This window comes from Balaenoptera physalus (genome assembly GCF_965194825.1).
Source record: "Balaenoptera physalus genome assembly, chromosome: 15".
Classification (NCBI taxonomy): Eukaryota; Metazoa; Chordata; class Mammalia; order Artiodactyla; family Balaenopteridae; genus Balaenoptera; species Balaenoptera physalus.
This window is the reverse complement of record NC_138894.1, coordinates 64,510,855-64,526,863: the sequence shown is the minus strand read 5'-3', so window position 1 is coordinate 64,526,863 and position 16,009 is coordinate 64,510,855. Positions and strand designations below refer to the sequence as shown.

The following is a 16,009-nucleotide window of genomic DNA, read 5'->3' as shown; positions in this document are numbered from 1 at the left end:
AAAAGGAATATCACAACTGACACTACAGAAATGCAAAGGATTATAAGAGATTATTACAAACAAGTGTATGCCAATAAAATGGACACCCACGAAGAAATGGGCAAATTCATGGAAAGGTACAGTTTTCCAAGACTGAACCAGGAAAAATTAGAAAATATAAACACACCTATCACAAGTAATGAAATTGAAACCATAATTTAAAATCTTCCAACAAACAAAAGTCCAGGACCAGACGGCTTCACAGGCAAATTCTATCAAACATTGAGAGAAGAGCTAACACCAATCATTCTCAAACTCTTCCAAAAAATTACAGAGGGAGAAACACTCCGAAATTCATTCTACGAAGCCACCATCACCCTGATACCAAAACCAGAAAAATATGTCACAGAAAAAGAAAATTATACACCAATATCACTGATGAACATAGATGCAAAAATCTTGAACAAAATACTAGCAAACAGAATCCAACAGCACATTAAAAGGATCATACACCATGATCAAGTGGGGTTTATCCCAGGGATGCAAGGATTCTTCAATATATGCAAAGCAATCGATGTGATACACCACATTAACAAATTAAGGAATAAAACACATATGATCATCTCAATAGATGCAGGCAAAGCTTTTGACAAAATTCAACACCCATTTATGATAAAAACTCTTCAGAAAATGGGCATAGGGGGAACCTATCTCAACATAATAAAGGCAATATATATGACAAACCCACAGCAAGCATCATACTCAATGGTGAAAAACTGAAAGCATCTCCACTAAGATCAGGAACAAGACAAGGATGTCCACTCTCACCACTCTTATTCAACATAGTTTTGGAAGTCCTAGCCACGGCAATCAGAGAAGAAAAAGAAGTAAAAGGAATCTAAATTGGAAAAGAAGTAAAACTGTCACTGTTTGCTGATGACATGATACTATACTTAGAAAATCCTAAAGATGGCACCAGAAAACTATTAGAACTAATCAATGAATTTGGGAGGTTTGCAGCATACAAAGTTAATGCACAGAACTCTCTGGCATTCCTATATACCAAAAACGAAAAATCAGAACAAGAAATTTAGGAAACACTCCCATTTACCATTGCAACAAAAAGAATAAAATACCTAGGAATAAACCTGCCTGAGGAGGTGAAAGACTTGTACTCAGAAAACTATAAAACACTGATAAAAGAAGTCAAAGATGACATAAACAGATGGAGAAATATACCATGTTCTTGGATTGGAAGAATCAATATTGTGAAAATGACTATGCTACCCAAAGCAATCTACAGATTCAATGCAATCCTTATCAAACTACCAATGGCATTTTTCACACAACTAGAATAAAAAATTTCAAATTTCTATGGAAACGCAAAAGACCCCAAATAGCCACAGCAATCTTGAAAAAGAAAAATGGAGCTGCAGGAATCAGGCTCCCTGACTTCAAACTATACCACAAAGCTACAGTAATCAAGACAGAATGGTACCAGCACAAAAACAGAAATATAGATCAATGGTACAGGATAGAATGCCCAGAGATAAACCCACGCACATATGGGCACCTAATTTATGACTAAGGAGGCAAGAACATATAATGGAGAAAAGACATCCTCTTCAATAAGTGGTGCTGGGAAAACTGGACAGCTACATGTAAAATAATGAAATTAGAACACTACCTAACACCATACATAAAAATAAACTCAAAATGGATTAAAGACCTAAATGTAAGACCAGACACTGTAAAACTCTTAAAGGAAAACTTAGGAAGAACACTCTTTGACATAAACCATGCAAGTCTTTTTTGACCCACCTCCTAGAGTAATGGAAATAAAAACAAAAATAAACAAATGGGACTTAATTAAACTTAAAAGCTTTTGCATAGCACAGGAAACCATAAACAAGATGAAAAGACAACCCTCAGAATGGGAGAAAATATTTGCAAATGAAACAACAAAGGATTAATCTCCAAAATATACAAACAGCTCATGGAGCTCAATATCAAAAAACAAACAATCCATTTAAAAAATGAGCAGAAGACCTAAATAGACATTTTACCAAGGAAGACATACAGATGGCCAAGAGGCACATGAAAAGATGCTCAACATCAGTAATTATCAGAGAAATGCAAATCAATAGTACGATGAGTTATCACCTCACACTGGTCAGAATGGCCATAATCAAAAAAATCTAGAAATAATATATGCTGGAAAGGGTGTGGTGAAAAGGGAACCCTCCTGCCCTGTTGGTGGAAATGTAAATTGATACAACTAATATGGAGAACAGTATGGAGGTTCCTTAAAGCACTAAAAATAGAACTACCATATGACCCAGCAATCCCACTACTGGGCATATACCCTGAGAAAACCATAATTCAAAAAGAGACATGTACCACAGTGTTCATTGCAGCACTATTTACAATAGCCAGGACATGGAAGCAACCTAAGTGTCCATCGACAGATGAATGGATAAAGAAGATGTGGCACATGTATACAATGGAATATTACTCAGCCATAAAAAGAAATGAAATTGAGTTATTTGTAGTGCGGTGGATGGACCTAGAGTCTGTCATACAGAGTGAAGTAAGTCAGAAAGAGAAAAACAAATACCGTATGCTAAAGTGTATATATGGAATCTAAAAAAAATAAAATAAAATGGTACTGATGAACCTAGTTGCAGGGCAGGAATAAAGAGGTAGACGTAGAAAATGGACTTGAGGACACGGGGTAGGAGGAGGAAGCTGGGGCAAAGTGAGAGTAGCATCGACATATATACACTACCAAATGTAAAATAGGTGGCTGGTGGGAAGCAGCAGCACAGCACAGGGAGATCAGCTCAGTGCTTTGCGATGACCTAGAGGGGTGGGATAGAGAGGATGGCAGGGAGGCTCAAGAGAGAGGGGATATGGGCACATGTGTATGCATATGGCTGAATCGCTTTGTTGTGCAACAGAAACTAACACAGTATTGTGAAGCAATTATACTCCAATAAAGATCTATTAAAAAATAAAAAGAATGAAATAAGAATATGCGAGAGAAAAAATGTTCATCTTTTATTGTATGTTCATAAAATTTTAGATGCAGATTGATTTCATTGGAAATTCTTATAAATAGCAGCAGCAGAGATAGTTACTAAAGGTCAGTTATTCCAAACACTAGAAGCTTCTCAGGTTTCTAATATCTAATATATCTCCAGTTGGGAAAGTAATTGGGAAAAATATCAACAGCAACAATAGTAAGTTTCTTTATAAATTCAATTACAACTGAAGTGATTAACAATATCTCATCTATGGGTGACAGGCAAAATAATTAAGCCCCTGCCGAAGAGGTTCATGTCAGAAACACCAGAACCTGGGAACATGGCAAAAGGGAATTAAATATAAAGATGAAATGAAGGTTGCTAATCTGATGACCTTCAGATGGGGAAATTATCCTGGATAATCCAGATGGAACCAATGTAATCACATGAGTCCTTAAAATGGAGAACCTTTTGCAGCTGTGGTCAGAGACGGAGCCTCACAATGGAAGAAAGGTCAGAAAGACGCGATGTTGCTAGCTCATGGACGAAAGGAGCCACCACGGAAGAAATGCATGTGGCTTCTAAAAGCTAGAAAAAAGTAAGGAATGGATTTTCCCATGGAGCCTCCAGAGGACCTGTGTCAGACTCTCACCTACAGAACAGTAAGAAAACAAATCTTTGTGTTTTTTTTTTAATCCACAAATTACCACAAAGTTCATGGTAGTGTTTGTTACATCAGCAATGTAGAAAACAAATATACCATGACTCATGACTTTCCATAGTTACCTGCACCAGGTCTCCTGAGCATTGGTGTCTGTGCTGATACCATGTTTACATCTCTAGCTAGGTAGACGTAAGCTCAGTAGTAAAAGAATGTGGCAGCAAAAAATCCTAATCACTTTATAGGAAAAATTTAAAAACATATGAGAAGAAACCTATTAATTTTGAAAGAGGTGAGAACATGGACAAAATTATTCTTGAGACCAAAAAAGAAATGGTAATTATGTGACTTGATAGAGGTGTTAGCTAAGGTATGTTGGTAATTATTTTGCAATATGTAAGTGTATCAAATCAACACGTTTTACACCTTAAATTTACACAACGTTATTATGTCAGTTTAAATAAACCTGGAAAAAAAGGGGACCCTTTTTTGTTTCTATGGTTTGTAGTGTTTTGTATCACTTAATTTTTCTTATCAGTCAGGTAAAGAGATTTACAGCATAGTGCCTGAACATTTTAAAAAAGCATTTTTAGGTGCAAATGATTTGCCTCAGTGTCCCTTTAACTAAATGTGATTTCTTTTTAAAGACTCATAATTCTGATTCTGTGTTTTTCTCAGGAGGCTTTTGTTAATTACTGTTTCCACATTTCATAAAGCATCTCATATTGAACGTAGTTCATCAGAGATGCACAATATATATTATTTGTCTCTTCTAATTATTTTTCTTTTTCTTTTTTCTTTCTTCCTTTTTTTTTTTTTTCACTCTAGTATTTGGGTATTCCTTAAGTCTTAAGTCTGGTCCTTGGCTTTTTATCTATCATCTACATATACTGTTTGTGATTTTATCCACTATTGATAAATATTAAATTTATACAGGTAATTTAACCATTATCTTAATATAATACTTCTTACATAATTTTTTTAAAAAATCAAAGCAAAGCCCACATTTACTCAGTATTTACTATGTGCCAAATACTGATAAGAATACTTAAAATGTCTGCTTGTATTTTCCATAATCACCTCAAATCATTATCTTTCCTTCTAAACCAGGTTTTCCTCTTGCTTTCTAATTTCTCTTAAAAACAGACATTTTCCCAAAAATATCTCAGAAGAAATACGGTATAATCTTGAAATCATCTTTTACAGACTTGACTTTAAATCAGTCACTATGTTTTCTTAACTGTTACTTAATAATGACTTACTAATTGCCATGTTGTCTCCCGAGCCCATATTTGGCTTCTTAGCTCTTCCATCACCCATGTACGCAATCCCCAGTATTAAATTCCCTCCATTAGAAATATCTGAAGTGTTTTGTCACTCTCAGGAGACAAATGGGTTGTGTTGGAACAGAAAAATGAGGCAGCATCTTCCTCATTAATTTTCCCATTGGTTTTTTTCTATAATTCAGTCTTTAAAAAATGTTTATCCACAAACACCTTATTCTCACAAAATAGGAATATGTTTTCATTTTCTCATTATAAAACTAATGTGAGTGCAAAATTTCCAAACAATACATAAAGTAGAAAGTGAAAATAACAATAACTCAGCAAAGAGTAACTAGATATCTAAGGCTAAGTCTGACAGAGACAAACACAGGGCTCATGATTGGAGAGCTTCAGTAAAGGATGGCATAAAAGTGGGCATCTCAATGGATGAGGGAGGACCTCAAAGGTAGCTTTCTTATCTCACAGTTGTCTTCAGAGTATGTGTCCTCTTTGGGCTGCTGAAAAGAATGTCCCGTGATTATATGCTGTGTCCTCTCTGCTCTTTTTCCTTTACTCAGAAAATAAACTGCCATCACAGGACATACATCAAAGTTCTGTGATGGACTTGCGCTATGTGACTGAGCCTTTGTGATTACCACAAAGGAAACAGATTTAAAACATCAGTATCTCTAAATATCTCTTACTGTGAAAAAACTTCTTCTATGCAACATATGAATAATTATGTATTTTCTCAAATAATGTCCTTAATTTCCTACAGAGAATGAACAACATCAGCAAAATGGTTTTATCACTCTCAGGAAAGATAAGACAAAAACTTTCATCTGCTAGAAAATTGGATGTTTGCCAGGCACTATAACATGCAGAATGTAATTGACTTGTAATCCCCCCACCTGTCATTTTAATGCATTGCTTGATAATTCAGTTGTGCTTAACAGTTGGTCCCTGTTTCTATCGAACTCATGACAGATAAACATCATTAGTGTTCTGTTTGAAGTAATCCTTATATGTTTAAAATTATTCTACTCACTGATTTTTATTTCTTAGTGCAACTTGTATACTGTAATGACTAAAAAGTTGAAAATTTAAAAACTAAACTGTCAAAAAATCATGATACTCTCCCTCCTCCCCTCTTTTCTCTTTCTTTGACAAGAAAGAACCTTGTTTCCATTAGGCTTTCTTCTCTAACAGGACATTGGCATAGATACGATACCTCAGATTGTAAAAGCTAATGATTTTAAACAACGTTTTAAGTCTTTAATCCATCCCTCTGCTTTGTGAAGACCAGAGGCCATGGGAGGGACTGAGATGGGCATGTGATAGATGCAGTGCTTTGGGGCTGAGCTCTGGACATAGAATCTAGAGACCTGGATGGTGTCCAAAATTCAACAGTTCTTGTTCTCTTAATTTATAAAAGTCATTTAAAAGTGTTTGGTCTCACTTCCCCCTCTTAAATGACTGTGATAATATATCCTATCTGACCCACCTAATAGGAAGTATCACTTGAACCAAAGAGACTAGTAGCTAGTAGCTAAGAACAAAAGTGTAGGCTAAGTCCAAGAAAAGGAAGAAAAATCTTTGTAAATGTCGAAGAACCATACCAATATAAACAATATCGTGAGGATGCTACAGTACTATAACAGAACATTGGCCAAAGATGATTGAGTTGAGATATCACAGGGAGAGGATATAGCTGCTCAGACCTTCAAAATTGCTACTGTTTTCAAGTCCCCTGCTTAGACCTTCAAAATGCTACTGTTTTCAAGTCCCCTGCTTTGTCACTGACCGAAATATGAATATATACCTTCTAGTGAACTGTAATGTTACTTGTTTTCTGAAAGTTATGTAACTGTGAAAAGAGAAGTTCATTGTTAGCCTGACTCAGAGACAGGTGAGACAGAAGGGTCTTATTCTCTCAGTTATAAATAACACAAAGCCCTTTGTGATCTGTCCCCTTTTCCCTTTCTAGTCACCATCTAATTTCTCATTCCCTTTCCCCTAGTCCAGACGTACTGCACTTCACCTTCCTCAAATATTCCAGACATCTTTTGCTTCTGGGTCTCTTATATGGTCTTTTTTTCTGTCTGGAGCGTGCGTTCCACTTTCCCATTTTGCCTGCTAATGGTGACTCAAACTTCACATCCCAGTTTCGTCATTGCTTCCCCTAGGAAGCCATGTACTGGATGCTGAGTTAGATGATGATTCTGCTATGTGCAACTGAGCAACTTCTGCTTTTACTATCACAGAACGTAGAACATTTATTATAATTACTGGATTAAAGTTCTCTTACCTCCTCCAATAGAATTTAAGTTCCTTGAAGGCGAGGTTTATGTCTGGGTTAGCACAGGGTTGCCATTGTATTTCCAGCCAGAGCATAGTTCTTGGCACATGGAAGATATTTGACAAACACTTGTTGAATGCATGATTGAAAGGAGAAGTGAATGACTGACTGCCTCTAGATTGTGTTTATGTGGTCTTCATAGTTCAGTTCTATGTTCCAAGAGACTGCAGAGACCCACTCCTTTGTTAACAAGGCCACCTGCTGCCTATAATTGCCTCTCTACGTACTGCCATGTGAAGTGGGTCCTGAAGTCATGCTTCAGCTATAACTCAGTTCTGTATGAGAAACTGAGAAAAAAGTAGCTGTAGCTAAACCAATAGACAGTGTCATAAGCTAAGTAGGGTGAAGAAGTAGATGGGTATGAGGAATAAGCGTATATTTCCATATGTCATAAGATAGGAGAAACAGAAGGAATTCAGGAGGCTGTTTAGGGACGAGTAGACTCAACAGATTATCACTCAGTATAAACAGAGGAATATTGTATCTTCAAGTAAGAGGGTTCTTTTTGTTTATCTTTGTTTGTGGTTCAAAGCAAAACAATTTTTCTGTGGGGACCAGAGAAATTACTTGTCCATTCCTTGTGCTAAGTTGTGTCCTCTAGAATCAGAGCCTGATGTGAGAATTCTTATGCAAGTGATTTAGTGAAGGAGTGCGCTCAGGTGAAACCTGCAAGGGAGTAAGATAAACAAGATACAAGGAATCTGGGTAAACATGAGGCCTCAGCTGAAGCCTAGAGTCATTCTGACCCCAGATGAGCTCTGGAGCCTGAGTAGTAATGCAAAGCCCCATGTGGATAAGGAGCTGACCTTTTGTACTCCAGTATCAGCCAGTCATGAGCTGTAGACTACACTTTGTGGAGACAGTGTCATTTTCCAGGTATATCAGGCCAGGTGGCAATTCTTAGAAGACAGGTAAATCTGAGTTGTTGCAGTCAGTACTCAACTGCAGCTGGGACATAAGTGAACCAGCCAGGGAAGGGGAACTGGGCAGGGCACCAAGCATATGTACACTTTACAACCCCAGAAACAGAAGTGTTTCTGGGTTATGGCAACTAATCCAGAAAATGATCTAAACCTTCTTATATCAATATAATACCTGAATGGGGTCTATTCTTTTGACAATGCCTTTTCTTATGTTTGAAACTAAAATGGTGTCAAACTAATATAGTGTTACTTGAAGAAAAAGTGTACTTTTTGCCATCTCTAGGTTCCCACTAAAATTGAGTTCTATGAAAGTGACCTCTATAGAATTTGTCTTGAACTCCTCCAAGAAGAGTATGAGGAAGAAAGTTCAATCTATAGCAAGTGAGATTAAGTCTAGACATTTGAAGTGTTTTTATTAAACTCAAGGACTTACTCACTCTGATAAGAATTGTTGTGGGGTTACTTTTATTGGAGATTTTTGAAAATAGGAAATATCAATACTTCTAAGATTTCTAGCTTAATTACCTTTTAATTCCATTCTCTATTTATGTCTCTGTGGATGAGAATGTAAAGTAATTAAATCTGAGCCTCCCATCAGGCCTATGTGTATTTAACTATCTCCTAAAGAAAGCGTAATATAGTAGAATAAGCACTGAATCAGAGACCCAGATTATGGCTCTCTACTAAATTAATTGGCCTTTTAACAGAAACTTAACCTCTCTAAAATCAGTTTTCTTCCAATGTAAGGTGATGAAGATGAACAATACAATCTCTCTGGTTCTTTCAATAGTCTATTCTTTTATTTATTTGGTAAAAATGAAATATTTATGCGTGCACTGGAGTTGGTTGCTTCTAATATAACACAGACAATTTTTTCAGGTAATGAATGTATTATCAATATTTAGTGAATAACTCATCCTTTTCTCACTCATTTGAAATACCATAATAATTACAGGATGAATATTTATAATTTTTTCAGTTTCTGGCTCTTATTTGTCATTTAATCCATTCATTTATTGACAAACTAGTTTTCAACTACCTACTATATGTCAGTCACTGTACTAAGTGCCAATTTATCTGTCAATTATTATAGTAGTGTCAGTGTTTTAACTATTTCATAGCACATTTACATGGAAAAATAAACACTCCTTAATTATATTTCATTTTCAGTGTTTTACGGGCTAATGTCATTTATTTATTACTCCAAATGAAGAGTCATTTTGTCAGTTTTCAAAATCTCATTTGGAATTTTATTTGGACTTCAAACCGGCTTCTTAATTTCCTAGAAGATTCCAACAGATTACTAGTCCTCATTCCTTCAAAGTAGGGACTGTGGGTATTTTAGAATATATTTTCAGTTTCTGCTTATATTAGGAAGGTGTATATTATATTTTGGATTCCTTTTTCTAATATTTTCAAAATTGTATGGTGTCTAGCTACATGACAACGGAATGAGGTTGTAAAATTCCTGAGTTTCAGTTTAAAATGGGTCTCGTTCTTTGCGATTGGTTCATTTGTTTTCATTTCAATGTGATTGAGGAGGTTTAGGTAAATACATATTTACTTGACCATCTTTCCTGGGAGTTCATTTACACTCTGTGAAAGGTATGCATAGCAAAGGCTCTTGTATTGATAATTTATCAAAAAATCCTTCTTTTCCCTTCTTCTTGGGTCCAATCTAGACTACCTTTCCCAGCCTCCCTTGAAGCTAAAGAACTAAGTCAGGACAGTGGTATGTGAACTGAACTTATATATGCAATTTTTAGGGTGCTGCTTTTAAGAAAGTATCACCCACTTCCTACCTCTTCTCCATTCTGCTGCCCCCCAGGATATAATGCCCTAGAGACTAAAGAAGCTGCACTATGAAAGGAACATTGAATCACCACTAGAAGACCCACTATCTATTCTTTCATGGGAAGAAAATAAACTCCTACAGTGTGTGAGTCATTGTGTATCAGGCTATTTTTCTTCAATCACAAAGCAGCCTCCATTAATAATACCACTTTCTAATCCTCTTACCTTGTTTAATTCAAGGCACCATGGCTTCTATTACAATAAAATTTAGTTTAAAAAATTATAGATGAAATACCATTCAAAACTCCATGAACAGTGTTCTTTCCATACTGAGAATTAGAATATGATATAGCGTCTTAGACTAGGTTCCCTGGAGTCAGACTCTGAGATGGGGAGTTGTGTGCAGAAGGTTTATTGGGAGATAATACCTGTAAGGAAGTGAGAAAGGCAGGGTTGGGTATGGAGAGAAGCTGACCCACAAGGTGGCAGCAACTGAAGGCTTAGTCCAGGTCCTATAAGGGCCTGTGGAGCTGGGATGGCCTTTGGTGTTGTCTCAGATTGAGGCAAGGGAGATAGGCCTTTGTATTTCCACATGAGCCATTGGCCATGGGCAGCCCCCTGGGAAGCGTCGTACCACTTGAAAATTGGATTGTGGGGAGGGACACACTATCCAGTACATACAGGCATGTAGATAATAATTTCTTGCGTGATTCTTTTTAAGAATTCAACTCTAGCGATTTAATAAAAAGTAATGAATTAGTACCTGAGTAACTAAAACATTCCTGTTAGAAGGGATTTGATTACACTGATGTTCTCCAATGTGTGGTGTATGCACTGTAGGACATGGGCAATATCCACTGGTCATTTAGAAAGAAAATATGAGTGTGTGTGCATAAAATTCTTTCATACAAGCGCATCTCATTTTATTGTGCTTTGCTTTATTGTGCTTTGCAGATACTGTGTTTTTAAAATAATTGAAGGTTTGTGGCAACCCTGTGAAGAGCAAGTCTATTGGCACTGTTTTTCCAACAGCATTTGCTCACTCGGTGTCTGTGACATTTTGGTAATTCTCGCAATTTTTTAAACTTTTTCATTATTATGTATAGATATTAGGTAAGTAATTAGTAAAAACTATTAAAAACAGTTAACATAAAACAGTACATGTATGTCATTTATAAATATTTGATTTCTAATATTTCATATAGAGTCTGTTTCATATAGACTCTAAGATGAAACCAGTCATAACATCATCATCTTATGTAACACCAGGCAAGAAAAATATGCTGTTGGAAAAATTCTAAGACCTATCCTTTTTAAAATGAGTCCAGAATGACACATAAATTGATCACAATAGACGTTTGTTGCTTTGGAATTTCTTTAACCTAATCTAAGGTATTCATATATTTTTTTGGCTGTCATCAGTTATATTACTTGGTGTTTGATACATTTAAAAAAATAATAACAGTTTTATTTACTTGGGAACATGTTTCTTCCTTAGGATATGTAATATATTTTGTTGCTTTGCAACAAATATGGAATTGAAGTCATTTTTCTAAACACAAATGTTTGCTTCACTTATATTGGATTTGTGCTCTGCCACCCTGATTTACGTATATTGGATTTGTGCTCTGCCACCCTGCTTTCGTGCCTTGCTGATTACATAATGTCTTTATTTTCAATATCCAATCACAGGATAATCATTTTGAAGACTTCTAAGTGACAATTAAATTCAATATGCACAGAACCATCAAGGCACATAACTTGAAATCATTAAACTATGAGTAGGTGTCTGACTGTAAATGTGAAATGCATCATGAATTGGGAAATATTAAAAAATTTTTAAAGTGCACTTTAGAATTGATGAAATATAGTATATTACTGTTGTATATTAGCGTTTTATCAACTATATATATGTGCATAATAGATACACACATTAAAAGATTTTTGAAGAACTCTGGCTTGTATTGCCAGGGGATTATTTTACGAGAAGGTTTAATAAATGGTTTTGTTAAATGGCATATTTCTCTAGTTCATTTAAAGTCTTTTAAAAATAAGAACCCAAATATGATATAAAATAATGCAGAACTAACAAAGGTCCCAGAATTTATTAAATGCCATTTCTCCAGAGAATTCTGTAGATCTTCTTGAGTTGGAATCACTCTGACACACCATCTCATTATCGCTAGGGTTCATCAGCTTCTCTACTCAATGTCTAACAAAATTTTCAGTTCAAAACCTATCCATTGCCTACTCTCCTACTTGCTTTGTTTTTTGTTTCTTTTGTCCCTCATAGATTCTTGAAATCAAATTACAGGTAAATATCAAACTACATTGCCAGTCTTAAAATATCACAATTATATAAGACTTAGAAACTAATGGCCAAACCTCATTTGTGTTAATTGATTGACATAAATTTCATTTTACTTGAATTTTTTTTTTCATTTTTCACTGGCTTAACTTTTTAAAAAATACAAAAATCAAAAGAAAAATTTAAACATGTATAAATAAGAGGAAATTATTAGGTTTCAATATTTGTAAACTCATGAAACAAAAAATAACTTTTTTGATTAAAAAAAAGTGTCCTGCAAAACAACTTTCCTACTTTGCTTATTGTTAAATATGTTAAATAAAGGTACAAACTGTCAGTAACAGAAATTAGAGAAGATCTAAGTTATTCTCTAACTCAAAATTCACTCAAACAAAATATTTTACATAACAATTAAGCAGGGAAGTTTTTTCCTCAGAATATTTAATTTGATTCCAAAGGATGTTAGAAACTCTCTTCCATCATACTCTCACCCTGACAATGAAATAAACAACACTGCTTTTCAGCCTGACTGGCACCTTCAAGCACTGGGCTCAGAAATTGTAATCAAAAACTATTTAAAAGACTCATTTCACAGCTTACTCTTGGGAAGAAGCACATCTTGTTCCAATTCCATTCCTAAAAATGCCTCCGCACTATCACTGAAAACTGTTCAAAGGTCATGATTGAAGTAAGTACTTACCTTGTTTGGTATGTGGCTCATGCTACCAAGTCATCATCATATTCCTAAACTGTTTCACCAACCTCATTTCCCAGAGACAAGCTCATGTCTGTACTCCAGAGCAGATTTTAAACTATCTCTTTGAAAAGTTCTCCCAATATTAAAACAGTAATAAATATAGACTCTCAACTTGAGTACATGGCTTGGCAATCTAATCTTCCAGCTGCACGGTTATTAATCTCATCCCACACATGCCACTAGCTGTTTTGATGTTGTCAATAATAATATAATGATTTTAAACATTGTGTGAAGTAAAAGCATACCCATAGATAGACAGAAACCTCCAAAGAATTAAAGTGGAGCTAGACTGATTTTTTTAAAGAAGAAAATCATAACAAACAGAAAAGGCAAAAGCAGAAGCATTAAAAAATGTTTTACCACAATTCTAAGAATCTGTAAACAGAGGCAAATATCACACATATAAAAGTACATAGACTTGATTACACAAAATGTTCATGTCTTAAGCTTTTCCCCTTTTTTCAGTTTTATTGAGGTATAACTGACAAATGAAATTGTAGTGAAATGTACATCATGATATGATAAACATATACATTGTGAAAAGATTCCAGCCATTGAGTTAACACATCCATCACCTCACATATTTACTTTTTTTTTTTTTTTTTTTTGGTGAGAACATTTAAGTTCTTCTCTCAGCAAATTTCAATTGCACGATATAGTATTATTAACTATAGTCACTATGCTATACATTAGATCCTCAGACCTTATTCATCTTACAACAGAAAGTTTACACCCTATTGCCAGCCTCTCCCTATTTCTCCTCTCCCCCCTCCCCAGTCCCTGGCAACCACCATCCAACTCTCTGTTTCTAAGAATTTGACTATCCTTCCCCACCTATAAGTGATACCAGGTAGTATTTGTCTTTCTCTGCCTGGCTTATTTCACTTAGCATGATACCCTCCAGGCTCATTCACGTTGTCACAAATGGCAGGATTTCCTTTTTTTAAGGCCGAATAATATTCAATTAACATTACATCTATCCTTTCATCTACAGCAATATTTAGGTTGGTTCCAGGCCTTGGCTATTGTGAATAATGCAGCTATGAACGTGGGAGTACAGATTTCTCTTAAAGATAGTGATCTCTTTTCCTTTGAGTATATACCCAGAAGTGAGATTGCTGGATCATATGATAGTTCTATTTTAATTTCTTGAGGAATCTCTATATTATTTTCAATAATGGCTCTACCAGTTTACATTCCCACCAGCAGTATACAAGGGCTCCCTTTTCTTATATCCTCACCAGCATTTATCTCTCGTCTTTTTTGATAATAGACATCCTAAAGGCATGAGGTAATAACATATTGTGGTTTTCATTTTTATTTCCCTGATAATTAGCGATGTTGAGTACCTTCTATTTTTAAACTTATTAAGATATAATTGGCATATAACATTGTGTAAGTTTAAGTTGTACAATGTATTGATTTGATATGTTTATATTTTGCAGTATGATTATTACTGTAGTGTTAGCTAACACCTCTATTATGTCACATAATTATCATTTCTTTTTTATGGTGGGAACAATTAATATTCTCTTAGCAACTGTACCCTCAAACAACATCTTCCCCATTCCCCCCAACCCCCAGCTCCTGGTACATCATTCTACTCTCTGATTTTATGGGTTTGGCTTTTTAGATTACACATATAAGTGGTATCATACACTTTTTGTCTTTCTCTGTCTGACTTCTCTCACTTAACATAATGCCCTCAGGTTTCATCCATGTTGTCACCAGTGGCAGAATTTCCTTCTTTCTCATGGCTGAGTAATATTCCAGTGTGTGTGTGTGTTTGTGTGGGTGTGTGTGTGTGAGAGTGATATGACATCTTTATTCATCTCTTGGTGAACATTTAGGTTGTTTCCGTATCTTAGCTACTGTGAATAATAATACTGCAATGTAATAAACATGGGACTACATATATCTCTTTGATATCCTGTTTACATTTCCTTTGGATAAATGTCCAGGAGAAGAATTTCTAGATCAAATGGTAGCTCTATTTTTAATGTTTTGAGAAACCTCCATACTGTTTTCCATAATGGCTGAACCAATTTGCAATCCCAACAAAAGTGTAAAAATGTTCCCTTTTCTCCACATCCATGCTAACACTTGTTATCTCTTGCCTTCTTGATTATAGCCATTCTAATGAGTGTGAGGTGATACCTCATTGTGGTTTTGATTTGCGTTTCCCTGATGGTTAGTGATGGTGATCACCTTTTCATGTACCTGTTGGTCACTTGTATGTCTTTTTTGGAAAAATGTTTATTTAGATACTTCACCCACTTTTTAATTGAGCTATTGTTTTTTGCTATTGAGTTGTGAGTTTCCTGTATATTTTGGATACTAACCCCTTATGACATAAATATTTTGCAAATATTTACTCCCATTCCATAAGATGCCTGTTCGTTTTATTCATGGTTCCTTTTGCTGTGCACACGCTTTTTAGTTTGATGTAGTCCCATTTGTTGATTTTTGGTTTTGTTGCCTTGCTTTCAGTGTCAGATCCAAATAATCACTTCCAAGGCCAATGTCAAGGAGCTTACAGCCTATGTTTTCTTATACAAGGTTTATGGTTTTAGGCCTTATGTTCAAGTCTTTAATCCATTTTTGTTGAAATTTGTATACAGAGTAAAATAGGGGCCCAGTTTCATTTTTTTTGCATGTGGATATCCAGTTTCCCAACAACATTTATTGAAGAGGCTATCCTTTTCCCATTGTATATGCTTGGTTCCTTTGTCAAAAATCAATTGACATATATGTTTTTGTTACTATAGCTTTGTAACATATTTTGAAATCAGGAAGTATGATGTCTCCAGCTTTGTTCTTCTTTCTCAATATCATTTTGTCTCTTCAGAGTCTTTTGTGATTCCATACAAATTTTAGGATTGATTTTTCTGTGAAAAATGCCATTGGAACTTTCGATATGGATTATGTTAAATCTGT

General features: G+C 35.2%; 2 long non-coding RNA genes across 2 annotated transcripts in view; both read left to right on the top strand.

Moving 5' to 3' along the window:
* LOC309644274 overlaps nt 1-1,904 on the top strand; it is a 66,271-nt gene extending 64,367 nt beyond the window's left edge. The window contains exon 2 of the long non-coding RNA XR_014254338.1: nt 316-1,904. This is a non-coding gene — a long non-coding RNA (uncharacterized lncRNA). The remainder of the gene's footprint in view (nt 1-315) is intronic.
* The window catches only part of LOC309644279, a 249,827-nt gene that overhangs the window by 71,686 nt on the left and 162,132 nt on the right, over nt 1-16,009 (top strand). The window lies entirely within an intron of this gene.